This window comes from Gekko japonicus, unplaced genomic scaffold (assembly GCF_001447785.1).
Source record: "Gekko japonicus isolate JY-2015 unplaced genomic scaffold, Gekko_japonicus_V1.1 scaffold1344, whole genome shotgun sequence".
NCBI classification, from domain to species: domain Eukaryota; kingdom Metazoa; phylum Chordata; class Lepidosauria; order Squamata; family Gekkonidae; genus Gekko; species Gekko japonicus.
This window is the reverse complement of record NW_015164226.1, coordinates 445405-460735: the sequence shown is the minus strand read 5'-3', so window position 1 is coordinate 460735 and position 15331 is coordinate 445405.

The window sequence follows — 15331 nt, the reverse complement described above, 5'->3', positions numbered from 1 at the left end:
GAATGTCTGTGGAAAAGAAAGTTGGCCAAATTCTTTACTAAGCAAGACTATCTCTTAGCCAAAGAAAATGACAGATTTATTGATACACAGCTGTGAAACAAGGATTTAAAATCAAACTGCTACAATAACCATTATTTCAACAAGCAGAGGTAATATTTATTAAAATAAAAGTATTTTCAGCCAGTTCTAAGTGCAACATTGAAAAATAGCCAAGATGTTTCCAACATAAACTTATTTATTTATTTATTTATTTATTTATTTAGACTTACTAGGCCGCCCTTCCCTGGAGTGGGCTCAGGGTAGCTCACAACAAAATAATATACAGATCTCAATTTAAAATAGAATTAAAATAACCCGGCAACTTCCAGTAAATAAAAACACATTATATAAGATGGCAGAAAAGGAATCACACTCCCCCCACCTGCCTGGTTTCAGGAGATGGAGAACTTATATAAAGGTGCCAAAGAAGCCTTGTCGCTGTCCTCAACCAAAGGTCTGGCAGAACATCTCTGCCTTGCATGCCCTGTGGAAAGGTAACAGCTCCCGCAGGGCACAGATGTCTTCCGGCAGAGCATTCCATCAGGCAGGGGCCAGGACTGAAAAATCCCTGGCCCTGGTCGAGGACCGCCGGGCTTCTCTCGGGCCGGGGACCACCAGGAAGTTTTTATTACCTGAGCATAATGCTCTTCCAGATGTTCAGTATTAGAAATATCAGTATCAAGCAAAAGTCTTTTAATGAGGAATAAGTCATAAGACATTTGACAATTTAGCTTATTGGAGCAATGGAATTTATATTTGCTATATAGAGAGGGCCCTCGTGGCCACAAGAAGTAAGGACTTTTCTAAGAAACTGATGAAACTATCTCTCTATATAATAATTCTGTTTTGGTCATAGACTACCCTGAACAGTCCACACGTTCCCAAATCAGTTGGCTCCCTGATCTGTCACTCAGAAGCTGTCCCTATCCACTGCCTGTGTTGCCTGAGTCTCACCTCCAATATTCTAAACAGTTTGCTGTTCCTCTCCCCCCAATAGCCAGTCGGAACACAGAGGTCATTTGCATATGCGGCCTGATTGGCCTTTCCCTCTAACATTCTAAACAGTTTGCTGTTGCTGTTGGGAGTCATATCCCAATTTCCCCTTAAACAGTCACTGGAGTTGCCAAAATACATATTCCAATCTTCCCTTAAGTGGTCACTGGAGTTGCCAGTCTCCCTGTGGGGCCTGGAGATCTCCCAGAAATCACCGTGTTTCCCAGCCACAGCACATTTCCCCTACAGAAAATTTCCCAGCTATTACAATGGCTGCTTTGGGCAGGGGACTCTATGGCATTATACTCTGCTGAAGCCCCTCCACACCCCAAACCCTGCCCTCTCCAGGCTCTACCCCTCAAATCTACAGGTCTGGCCCTCCCCTTAGTATTGCCAGCATCCAGGCAGCACCTGGAGATCTCCAAGATCAGTTCTCCTGGAGAAAGTGGCTGCTTTGGGCAATGGACTCTATGGAATTATACCCTACTGAGGTCCCTCCGCACCCCAAACCAGACCCCGAGACAATGATTGCTAGGCTGGCATGAATAGGCTAGAACCACTGTTTAAGCATGATGTAAAACATGATACGGGGCTGCGGTGGTTCAGAGGTTAAGACGCTGAGCTGCAGACTGGAAGGTCTGTAGTTCGGCATTTCGAGACCCTAGCGCTGTGTGACGGCCCCAACTCCTGCCAACCTCGCAGTTCGAAAGCAAGAAATTGCAACTAGATAAATAGGTACCGCTTTGGTGGGAAGGTAACAGCATTCCATGCGCCTCAGTGTTTAGTCATGCTGGCTACATGACCACAGAAACGTCTTCGGACAGCGCTGGCTCTTCAGCTTGGAAATGGAGCTGAGCACCGCTCCCTAGAGTTAGATTTGACTAGCTTTCAAGCAAGGGAAACGTTTACCTTTTAAAACATGATATAGGAGTTAGACTGCCATACTAGGGTTTGGGAAACGCAGGTTCAAATCCCCACTCAATCATGAAACTCACTGGGAGTCCTTGGATAAGTCAAATTTAACCTACATCAAAGAACTGGTATTGGGAGGATAAAATGAAGGAGGGAAGAGTGATGCTGTGAGCTGTTTTGGTCCCCATTGGGAGAAAAGCGAGTATAAATACTTGAAGAAATAACCAGGTAGGCTAGGCTTGTCTTAAATTCCATTCATGGCTACCACTGCTTCCACCACTAGCTGGACACAAGCCACAATCTATCCCAAGATGAAATGCAGAATAATACTTCTTCCCCTGTCAGTTCCAGGGTTAAAGACAGAAATATCATGGTCAACTTGGAACAGGAACAGCTAAATATAAGTTTAAATATATAGGAGTCTTGTGGCTCTTTAAAAATGGACACCATGTTATTTCAGCAAAAGCTTTTGTGAGCTGATTTGCCAGAAGTCAGTTACACTAAAAGTCAATTTTAATTTAATTGGATATGAAACATAAGTAACCAAGTTCTCAACTACGCTCTAGAGTACATTAGAATATTATTCCTCACCAGTTTTCCATTAATAACATAGTTATAACTATGTAAGTAGATATAAAGCAGATATCCAAGTCAACTATTTTTACAGTTCACAAACCTAAAATCACAGCTTCATTAGATACTTACAGAACCAGTGTGGTGTAGTGGTTAAAGCATCAGACTAGGATTAAGGAGATGAGACCAGGGTTGAATCCCCATTCTGCCGTGGAAGTTTGCTGGATGTGACCTTGGTCCAGTCACTCTCTCATACCTTAAACTACTTCACAGATGCCATGAAGGCTGTAGCGAGGGGTAAAATTATTTCATTGGCCTCATCCTATAAAAAAGTCAAGGAAAAAGTCAAAGCAGAAATCATTTCTAAAATGTCTTACTTAGAGCAAAAACATAAACTAACAGGTAAGCAAAAAAATTATAAACAGTTACAATCAGAAAAGAAAGTTCTGGAAACATTGGAAACTGCACAAATTCAGAAAAATCTCCTTTATTTGCAACAGAAGTATTGGCATAATCACCCTAGATCACTGCACTTATTAGCCTGGAAAGTCAAACATAAAAATTCCACTCAGTATATCAATCATATTATGGGTCCCCAAAATAAAATCTCAGATTTTCAGTATATTTGTTACATTTTATAAACTTTTATATTTGTCTTCTGCTCCAGATCCGAAGTGTATTAAGGATTACTTAAAGTCTAGGTCTTCTTTATCTAAGATACTTCCTGAACATATACTTCCCCATTACTGCCCAAGAGCTTCTTAACACTAATAAATCCTTAAAGACAAAACACCAGGCAGAGATGGTTTCCTTATTGAATTTTACAAAAAAAAATTGGATGTTTTGGTGGACCCCTTATCTAAAGTGTGTCATGACATCTTGCTTTCTGGCACTGTTCCACAATCTTGGTCTCTCTCCAAAACAGTTGTTATCCCTAAACCTGGGAAAGATCTCACTAATCTGGGCTCCTATAGGCCAATCTCGCTTCTGAATCAAGAACTGTGGGGCTGGATTTGGTTCTTGAACATGGCATGGGAAGAAGCTTCAGCTTCCCTCCTGCACCATTTTCCCAAGCTGAAATGGCTGCTTGTGGGGCGGGGGGGAGCTTGTTTGCCCTGCTGTGCCTCCATGTGCACTGACTGAAGCCCTTTCCAGTCATTTTAGCTTGGGAAAATGGCATTGCGGAAAGGCGAAACCCTCCCTCCCATGCCATGTTCACAAAGTAAATATAGTGCTTGGGAACACTATTTCCCCCATGTTACACATGATGGAAAGTTAGTTCCCTGATGTCATGGTATTGTCTAGTTGAGCCCTAAGGGAGCAAAGGTTACAGAATAGGGCTTTTGAAAGACAGCTTGGTCAATAAGAAGTTAACTGGTTTAGGACAGGAGCTGTCTCCAGAGGTGTATTGCAATATCTCTCACCAGCCTTGTAGAACAAACTATTTGCATCTTTCTGCGCAAATAAAGCAGACACTTGAAAAAAAGGACCTCTGGAAATTCAGACAGGAGGATGATATATTGCTTTTTATGAATGAATACTCTGGAAGTATGAGAATCTATTTGTTTTTGCAAACCAATGAATCAAGTGCTTAATGAGGTATAACAGTACAACTAATGGGCAAAATGCTTAGCTTTGTGGTACTTTGTGTGTATGGAATATACCTTTTTCTTCTGAGTGGGACACTGGTTTACATAAGTAGATTTTCCTTGCTGGTTTGCTTACGCAACCCATAAAAACATTTTAGAGGAACAACCATTTCTTAAAAAGCCAAGAAACAGACATGAAATGAGCTGAACATGACGTACCTTTCATGTTTATGTAACATAAGGTGATCATAACATTATATTACTAACTATAACATTAAATCCCACAGTGCTTGAGTTGTTGTTATTATAAGATAGTATAACTTGACCAAAATTGCCATCTTGAAACTCTTTTCTGCCCAAAGAAAGGGGTAAAGGGAATGATTACCAGCTGAGATCTTATATTTATGCAATTTTCTTCAGCCGCAGATTGTTTTGGCAGTCTAGACTGAAGCTTGTACTGCCATTTCTGATCATCATGACCACACCATCTTTTTATAGATTTGGTATGAACTGACCAGCTACAGCTCAGAATAGCAGCATAGAAATAAAGATTGAACCTGAGGAGAGATCAAGGCTAAAATTCCTGTACTTGGCAGACATTTGGTAGAAATCACCAGCTGTTCATGCTACTGTTGATTCTTTGGGACAAATTGTAAGAGGCTTGCAGTCCTGTGCAGAGATACATTAAACCCAGTGACTTCAGTGGAGTTAGAAAGGTGTATCTTTGCTATAGCTGTGTCACTCCTCATCTTTGTCATTTTCTTCTGTCACCACATCATTTTGTTTTTCCCAATCCCACCATGCCTTCCCTTCACCTGTCAAACTGTCTACTTGTCTTCTCAAAGCCCTGTTTTTCTGCAAGGTGTCCTCTCCCCACACCATCAAAGATACACCTATATAACTATATTTGGCAGCAGTGTAGTAGGTATTATAATCTTGTTGGATACCAGAGAGTTGGCATGGCGTAATGGGCAGTGGTAAACTAGGGACCAGACCTGGATTCAAAACGCTACTCAGCTATAATGCTCTATAGCCTTATCATTGTTCATGTGGCATGATGTATACAATCAGCATTTGAAGGGAAGGGAGTTAAGATGGCCCTGCATGGTACTTTTGAACAGAATCTGCAGGCAGTTTCAATGAATATGTAGGGCCCCCAGGTGCAATCTTGAGTTCCTTCTAGCATTCGGATGAACAGAACTCTCAGTGTACTTTATTGGCCAAGAGTCCTTGGGTGGATAAAAATGATAACCTCAAGTATACTGCCTGGAGAACTTTAGGAAGGAAGATCAAGACAGAATGTGACAAATAGGGTGCGTTCAGACGTGGCGTTTCTGCCGGCATAAACTGCACCGGTTGGAACCAGTGCAGTTTATGCCGGCAGAAACGCGATCACACTTACCCTCCATTTTGCGGATCCTTCCGGTGGACGCCCGCTGACACGCTGCGGGTGTCGGCGTTTTTTGTTTTTTTTAAGGACAGTTTGAGCATGCGCATAGGCAGCCATTCAGAGAATGGCGATTTTTGCGCATGCTCACCCCCCCCAATTACATTTAAACTTTAAAGGTAAGGACTTACCTTTAAAGTTTAAAGCCCAACCTGGCCTCCCTGTAGTCCCGGACTGCTCCGGGAAGTTAAAGTAAGGGCTTTTTTTTTTCTTAACAAACGCTCGGGGCGAATCTTCGCCCGAGCGCATATCGCTTATTTTTTTAAAAAAATGGCGGGGGAAAGCCGGAAGCCTCAGGCTTCCGACGGAAGTGGCTGTACAACGTTTGGAGAGCGATCAGACGCCGGGGTGCACCGTTTTCAACCGTTGCACTCAGTTTACCACCACTTGGGACCTAGTGGCAGAGTGCAATGGTTTAAAGGGATTTACAACGGTTAGGGACGGGAGGCAGATGTTCGCCGTGTGAATGCCCGTAAGTACACCGGTTGGAACCGGCACCCTAACCGTTGTAGAATCCTTACCAGCCCTAGTTTTTCTTTTTTTCAAACTGTCATCTTCTGTACTTTATTCCTGCCATTTATTTAGGTTCCATTCCCTCTGTACAGTTTTCATCAAAGAAGCCTTGGGCATGAATCACATGCTTAAGTTTTAGTGGGTATAATTTAGAAATGGGATGATGGGGAAATCTGTGCCTTCCTGCATCAGTGCTGGCTAGATGGTCAATAAGGCATCCAATTCACCAGAAGATGCTGTACAGATCTATTTAGCATCATAAGGCCATTAAATAGGACAGTATGACATGAATATCAAAGGTGATACTCTGTGTAAGGGATAAGGCAGCAAAATCAGTTGTATGGGGAATGTCTTATCTTGCCCAGATAAAGGTAGCATCCATACATGTATATGAACTGCCTTGATCCCTATGTACTTCAAATTAAATATTAAAAAGACCAGGGGTCATTTCCTGCAGGAGCCCACAGGAGCGGAGCTCCGGCAGTAAAGAGCCCAGGGGGCGAGCACATGCAACAAGCCCCACCCCGTGCTCCCAGCAGCCCTCAGTCAGAGCAAGAAACAGTCAGGTAAGTTGCAGAGCCACCCCCGGCCCCCCGGCCCAAAACAGTCCAGTGGCACCTTTAAGACCAAGTTTTATTCAGATACAAGCTCTCCCTCCTCTGCGAGGACAGATCTGCACATCCCCCCCCCCCCAATAGCTAGCAATCCAAAAGAGTCCAGTGGCGCCTGAGTGGTGGGGGTTGCCTTCTGACACACTTCCGGTGATGTCAGGGGGTGTGGCATATGCAAATAAGTTATGCTAATGAGTTATGCTAATGAGCTCCTGCACCTCTTTTTCTATGAAATGACCCCTGCAAAAGACAGTCTTTGGTGTAAACCTCAATGCTGACTTCCAGCATGCAGCTTTCATGAGATATCAACATTACAAAGAGACCATGTGAAAAAGTCCTTATGAAGCGCCAACATATTATTTTTTAAAAAAACAACACAATCTCTATCACAAAATTAACTGAGGGAAGAACGTTCTCTATGTAATTTGAAAAAGGAAGTGAACTAGGTGAAAATGTCCAAATATTTTCCAGAAAAGGTGACCTGTATACACATTACCTTCATTTCCCCCCAGATCTAAAGCACCTGGAACTTGTCAGAGGATTTGACATTGTTAATAGGGATGTATTTAGTTGTGGGTGTAAAGAACACAACGGCAAGGTGTGCCCGGCCAACCCAGGATATGAGTCACTTTCAGGCGATATTTCGCATTGTGCTCTTCCTACGTAGTAATTTATAATAAAGGAAATTTGGGGAGGGGAAAGGGGAAAGTAAATGGATTTTCCTAGGCTTAGGGTTTCCCCTTGCCCTTTATAGACTCCTCATCAATTAGTTTAGAATAGCTATAAAATGAGATTAGTAAGAAAGGTAATCCTAAATCAACTTCTGATGATGGGTGTTAAGACAATGACTTCAGCTGAGTAAGAATTGTGTGTCTTTCAGAGAAAAGCCAGAAAATTTTTCTTTGGGAGGATCTGGTTTCTTACATTTCAAATTCACTCAAGTCACCTGAACTGCATCCTTCTTGATTGTTTTATATCTAGGCAATAGAGGAGAGAGATGTTAAGGCATAGTATGCATGCACGGAAATTAAGAAAAGCCACTTTTAGTAAATAGAGTAGAAAGATAAGTATCTTAGGCAGCAACAAGGTAAGGGCATGGTTTCCAATGCTTTTTAAATACTCATTTGTGTGTGCGTGCATGTGTATTTTGTTTTGGTGTATATTTTAGGGTATATATTTGTTTGGGGAAAATTCAGAACAATTATTCAGAGGTAGTATAGATATTAATGCAGGTCATGTTTTGTTGGCACACTGTTGACCTCTTTTGTTCAGTCTGTTTGGCAGATATTTTATTGTCCTAGCACAGAAGTGAACTTTTTAGGGCATATGCTGTCATGTATGACTAGGATGTTTAACACAGTGAGACCTGTTCCATGGACAGGTACCTTTTTGCACATTGGTTGTAACATGGAAGGGAAACTGTTGCATTTCTTTTGATTCTAAGTAACAGAATTAACATCCCCCCATCCTTATCCAGATAGTAAATAATTATGAATATATTTGAATTGCAAATCCTCTATGATAAATACAATCAGATCCACTATGAAATTAAACACTTTTTTCCTTAAAAAAAAAAGCAGCTGTTATTGTAAGTTTACTAAATCAGCAGAGTGCACCAGAGAAAAGCTTTCCATAATGTGTGTTAATGTTCTTTGCATGGGCATTTTGCCTGACAGGGAGTGATCCCTGATCTGAGAGCAGTATTCCTATTGCATGTGTGAAATGATGGAGGCTATGATGTGTTTAAATGCATGTGTCATTCATTAGAGAGTCCATGAGACTGCATTTATATAGGTGAGGATCATGTAGTTCTTCTGCCTTTCCTGCTTCTCCTATGTAAATGCAATACTCTATCTATACTGGTTAGATGTACTTTCAATTTCAGGTTTCTATCTTCATTAACAATGTTCAGCACTAGTGAGAGAGCTCCTGAACACTGTTCTGATTGTCATCTGTGAAAACACCCCAAAGGTTTAGCTACTCAATTTGCCTGTATTATAATCAGTTACCACCACTAGATAAAATTAATCTGCCCCAGAATCAGTGCTATGAATCATAATGGGCACAAAATGAGGGGTCCTAGTTGCTGTTCTTAAACTATACATTATCGTCTGTTATATTATATGTCCCGTAGGGGTTTCAAGGCCAGAGATGTTCAGAAGTGGTTTGCTATTGCCTGCCTGACCCCCTGGTGTTCCTTGGAGGTCTCCCATCCAAATACTTGCCAGGACTGACCCTGCTTAGCTTCCAAGATTGGAAGGACAGGGCATTCAGCATAGTAGTGCAAAAGATTTTATTTTCCGATATCCAAGTTTTCCAGCTCCAAAAGCATAATCACTATTTTTAAGGAGGCCAGTTAAAATCACATTTTGCCTTTTTGATCCTAAAGAAGATGTACTCAGTATTTCTTATCTGAAAATAGAATCAGTTGAGACTGAAGGAGTGACTGAGCTAAAGTTAACACATTTCAGTCTCATTGGTTTCAATGAGTTAAGCACAGGGCATCCATAGGACTTTTAAAGTTTGGCTGGGTCATGCTGTAACATTTACACTGTGATAAGAAAATCACTTCTCTCTGTACACTCACCGGTCCCATATCTTACCTACTTATCTTCACATTTTAGATTCTTTATTTACCAACACTAGATCTGTACTAAGGACAATATCAGGATCACTAAATGTCTAGCAGTGTAATCTAAAGAGCAATTTCCTGGGAGTAAGCACCACTGATTAAACCTGAGTAGGATTCTGAGTAAAACTGTTTAAGGATTGGTATCTAAATAATGCCAAATGTTAAAAGAAACCAAAAAGTAGAAAGGGCTTTACCATATTCCGAGTTACTTTATTAAACAGTAGTTTATATGTATAGTAAGATCACAATAGAGTATTAGTATAGAGTAACATTGCAATAGTAATACTGGATTTACAAGGTGACAAGTAAGAGCCAGACTACCTTAAACGATCTGGTAGCATACACTGTTTTTGCAATACAAACGTCTCCATTTAATGTGTTTTTCCAAATCTTAAAAACACTACAAAATTTTGTTTCCAAACCCAACATTCATATATGCATTTAAAATATTTTAACGTATATAAATTAATGTACAGTTTCCAAACTTATTTTGACCAGAGACTTATATTTTCAAGAAATCAAGTATCTTTAAAAGAGCATTCAGAGTTTTGTTGGTTTATTGAGTCAGCTGGCTCTGTCTTCAGATCATGGTAAGGTTATTCAAAAAATATTGTTTCACATATCCAAAATCCCTGGTAAATGTATAATTTTAAAAAAAAATCAAATACAGTTTCTATATCTCAAAGACTTTCTGGTTGTTATCTTATAACGTATGCATTAAGCATGATCCAGCGAAACTGAACTTTGGATTTCTGCTTACACAATGAAATCAATAGGATATTACAAATATTTAACTTTGGTAGGACCTTGCCCATAGCCAATATAATTTCATGCAATATATTTAATTTATCATAAATTAAGATTTCCAGGATGATATAAAGACATGTGTTTGAACAGTTAGTTGTTTCCAGTTGTAGATTAAAACTCTGGAAAAAATAGATTTATAACCAGAGGATTCTGGATGTTGCTTGTAAAGATGTGTGACTTTTCAGAGCCCCACTGAAGATTATCATGGCCAGAAAGGCATATAACATTTATTTATTTATAGTCCACCTTTCTCACAGGGACTCAAGGCGTATTACACATAGTGAGTCAGTACAATCAACCAAATAGGAGACTGAATAACCAATGCATTAGGATTTTAGAAGTCTGGAACCAAGCAGAAAGAACTGAAGCATAGCATAAATATTAACATGACACATTAAGCAGTACAAAAATTACATAATAGGATCCTACTTACAATAAGCCAAACACAGCAGTATAGACCACAGCCCCTGACTGTTTATCCAAGTAAGTTTGAGAACCATTTTGTACAGCGTGACCCTTATTACCTGCGAGGAAAAGCCCTCTTGAATAATTCAGTTTTGCATCGTTTGCAAAAGCCAGGAGATATGAATGTGATGTACATAAAGACTTTGTATACAAAAGGCATATTTCAACATTTTAGAAAGCCTTTTTTATATTTAAATCACACAATAAATTAGTAAAATAATTTGTTAAGCAATTGAAATCAGTCATTTATGCTGGAGCCAAATGGGAACAGATTCCTATATGTGACAACACGGGCTGACCCTTTTATTCCTTGTTCTCAACCAAGTCGTATATTATGCAGGCTTAAGTAAGTTTAAGCAACCCGTTTAAGTAAGTTTGAGCAACCTGCAACCTGCTTTTAGTGGTTTCAGAAGCACACCGCTCTGTATATGTTCAAAAGTGAATTTGCATAGCTCCAGATAGGTATCTGTAGTTCCAATTTATAGCAACAGTTGGTTTCATTAGTACAGATGCAGAATCAGTGGTCTTCTGCATACATTCCCAAAATCAATTCTGGCCATGCACATGTTATATTGCATACTTTCAGGCTGATTACTTAGCTTGCATCTTTCATTTGTATTGACAGAGAGCTGGTGTGTGTGTGTGGGGGGGGAAGAGGGTGTTAGACTGTGGCTGGGAATCCATAGGCTCAAATCCCCCCTTTGTCCTGAAGCTCACTGGGTGACCTTGGGCCAGATTTGCCTAGCCAATGGGCCAAACCTCCTTCATAGGATAAAATGGAGGGATGGAGCCATGTATGTCACCCCAGTGCTCCTTGGATGAAGGACAGGGTAAAAATAAAATAAAGTATTTTTAACTATAAGTAGCCTTTGCAAGTACAATATAAGGTCGGTCAGAACTAAATATGTTTGGATATACAAATATGTTCTGAATATTCACTGAATATTCTAGAATGGTATTTAAAGATTTTTGTAGCAGTATTCCACACTTAACAGAATTTAATAGGTGAAATATAACAGCAGCCATTATTATATTTGCGATATAATTTAATACCTATATACCTGAAAGGAAGAGTGCTGTCAAGAAAAATAAGAGGTTGCCTTAAATTTGTACACAGGTTACAGATATATTCAGCAATTAAAAAAAAATTGAGTATAGCTTTTGGGGAGGGGGATTATCTAACTTTCAAGGTAATCTTCCTTTGGCATCACCAAGAAAAGCAGGCTACAAATAAACAAATTTCTGTGGTGAACAGTATTAATCAGCTGATTCCCTTGTTCAAGGCAAGAAAGAAACCAAATATATCCTATTCTTTTCAAATGTTATGCTTGGTGGTATCCAGCTGGGTGTACTATAGGTGTTCACTACCCATGTTCATCTCAATATGCATGGTTGCCATTTCTACTGAATCGTGCAGTGCCCAATTCAGATGGAAGGCAACCATATATATCAGGAGGTTCACAGAGACATGCCAACTGTAACACTTGAAAAAGGCTACTGAGTGGCCAGAATCCGAGGAACCACCCAGCTAACTTTTCCTTGCCCAAGGGGGGGCACTCGGCTTGTATTTCTCAAAAAGTAGCTTTACATGCTGCAGGACAATACTTTTTGAAACAGATGGGACTTTCAGAAATAGTTTCTGGCATAAGGGTCTGCTGTTGAGAAGATGTCATGGCATGCCCAGACCCTTAGGCATACCTAAATGGCTCTTTCCATGTGCTTCAGAGTAATTTTATAGCCTCCATCTCTCTTAAAATTCTCACATTTGTTTTTTTTTTCTACTTTCTTTTGTTGCTACAGTTTTCAACAAACCATTGTACATATACGATTCCATGATCTGCAGCACCCTGGTCTGAAATCTGTTTCAGGGCCATGACAGACAGTTGATAGTTTTTCAGCGAGCTGAGGGTAATACTATTGTGAAATCCACAGTGATTCCTTTTGCTCCACTATGCATTATCTCCATTTAAGCTGGTTTGAAGCACTGCAACAAAAGTGGCATCATTTCTTTGATCAATGACAATGCTCGAATAGAAAGGAATCAGCAGGCACGCCATGGACAACAATTGTTCTTTCACACCACATTCAAGTCTCCGGGGAGGGGGGGAATATCATTCTCCAACTCTTGGCAACATGCACATTTTAACCCAGTTTGAAACAAGTTTGAATCTGTAGGATAGGCATGGCCTGAATTATGATTCACGTACCCATCCCTACTTTGGGTACCATAAATATCTCCAAAAATACCAGGTTGGGAATTGCTCAGAGGCCATCTTACTCACCTCTTGAGTTGAGACTCATTTAATTATGGTGCTGAGCTACAGTAGCACTGTGTTTTCCATTGAATCTCAGGGCACTATCAAGTTTCTCTCTCAAAACTAAGCTTGCACAATTGCTCACACAGAGTTCGCACAAAAGGCTTTGCTACATAAAACGAGCCTGTCTGTACTTTTTTTGTCATGCAGCCATAAAAGAGAGACACCTGATCTTTCTCCTTCAGGATGTAATGTGCACGTAATGGCTGAACAGCACTACCTCTTTCTTTTCTAGCCAGAGCTAATGAGAGAGAGCATGCTGATTTCTGAGCCAGTCTTTCCCCAGAATATAAATGGTTAGCTCTCCAAGGCCCTTTATGTCCTAAAGACCACCGGATAGCTATTTGCAAAGTCTTTTACAGGTTTAGGCATCATTTTAGGACACTTATTGCAGTTTCAGAGAAATGCAGATTTGCAGGACAATAGTGGCCAACATTGGCAATTGACACATACCTGCCCTTTAACTGAATTAACTCAACAAAAGAGTTCAAGGCAAAAATAGTCTATAGTCTTTGAAATGATTGAAGAAATTGACTATGTGAACTATGTAGTCTCTTGATTAAAATCAGCCACTTGCTCAAGGGATGAGTGTTATGGAATGTTTATGGATAGTTTATGGATGCTCTTAAAGTGCTGCACTCCATATGTCAGCAAATTTGGAAAATGCAACAGTGGCCACAGGATTGGAAAGGTCAGTTTACATTCCAGTCCCAAAGAAGGGCATGCCAGCGAGGTCATGCTCAAGATCCTTCAAGCTAGGTTTCAGCAGTATGTGGATAGAGAACTGTCATAAGTACAAGCTGGGTTTCGAAGAGGTGGAGGAACGAGAGATCAAATTGCCAACATTCGCTGGATTATGGAGAAAGCAAGGGAGTATCAGAAAAACATCTTCTTCTGCTTCATTGACTATGCTAAAGCCTTTGATCATGTGGATCACAACAAACTGTGGCAAGTCCTTAAAGAGATGGGAGTACCAGACCACCTCACATGTCTCCTGAGAAACCTGTATAAGGATCAGGAAGTGACAGTTGGAACCGGATGTGGAACAACTGACTGGTTTAGCATAGGAAAAGGAGTACGACAAGGATGTATATCGTCACCCTGCTTATTTAATTTATATGCAGAATACATCATGCAAAATGTCAGCCTCGATGAATCACAAGTCGGAATAAAGATTGCCAGGAAAAACATCCTCAGATGTGCAGACAATATCACCCTAATGGCAGAAAGTGAAGAGGACATAAAGAGCCTCTTGCTTAGTATGAAAGAGGAGAGAGCAAAAGGTTGGCTTGAAACTCAACATCAAAAAAACTAAGATCATGGCATCCGGCCCCATCACTCGTTGGCAAATAGAAGGGGAAGTCATGGAAGCAGTGACAGACTTCATGTTCCTGGGATCCAAGATCACTGCAGATGGTGACTGCAGCCATGAAATTAAAAGACACCTGCTCCTGGGGAGGAAAGCGATGGCAAACCTAGACAGCATAATAAAAAGTAGAGACATCACCCTGCCAACAAAAGCCGGTATGGTCAAAGCAATGGTATTCCCAGTAGTAATGTATGGCTGCGAGACTTGAACCATAAGGAAGGCTGAGCGCCAAAGAATAGAAGCTTTCGAATTATGGTGCTGGAGAAGACTCTTAAGAGTCCCTTGGATTGCAAGGAGATCAAATCAGTCAATCCTAAAAGAGATCAACCCTGACTGTTCCCTGGAAGGCCAAATACTGAAGCTGAAGCTCAAATACTTTGGTCACCAAATGAGAAGGGAACACTCACTGGAGAAGACCCTGATGCTGGGAAAGATTGAAGGTCAAAGAAGACGGGGACGGCAAAGGATGAGATTGTTATCGATGCAACAAACATAAAATTTAGCCAATTCCAGAGCACAGCAGAAGACAGGAGGGCCTGGTGTGATGTGGTCCATGGGGTGCAAAGAGTCAGACTCGACAACAAAATGGATAGTTCAACTATTCAAAATAGCATGTTCCATAAAGTTCCTGATCTTCAGAAGTGATTTATTTTTCAGGGACTGTGAAAAACTATAGTAGAAAGCAGGACTGGAAAAACTCTAGTTCAGATTATGCCTGGCTGCTTTTCACTACTATAAAAAAAATTGCTAAATAGATTCTTCTGAACAAGGTTGCTCAGCAAAAAAACTGCAGAGCCACTGAAGGGTTTTAAAAAATTAATAAGTAAAACAAACTTGCATACAAAAGAAAAAACGGAATTTTACACAAGACCTTGCACAGAAAAGAAAAAAGGCAGTGGGAAGGGAAAGGCAGGGAAGATCTGCTTCCATGAGCACTTCCTGCTAAGTATGGATGCAAGAAAAGTCGCACTGGTTCAGATAACTGGTCCATCTAGGCCAGCACCTCGTCTCACACAGGATCCATAAGCAGGGGTGCAAAAGCCAAAGCTTCCCTGGGCTGGTCCCC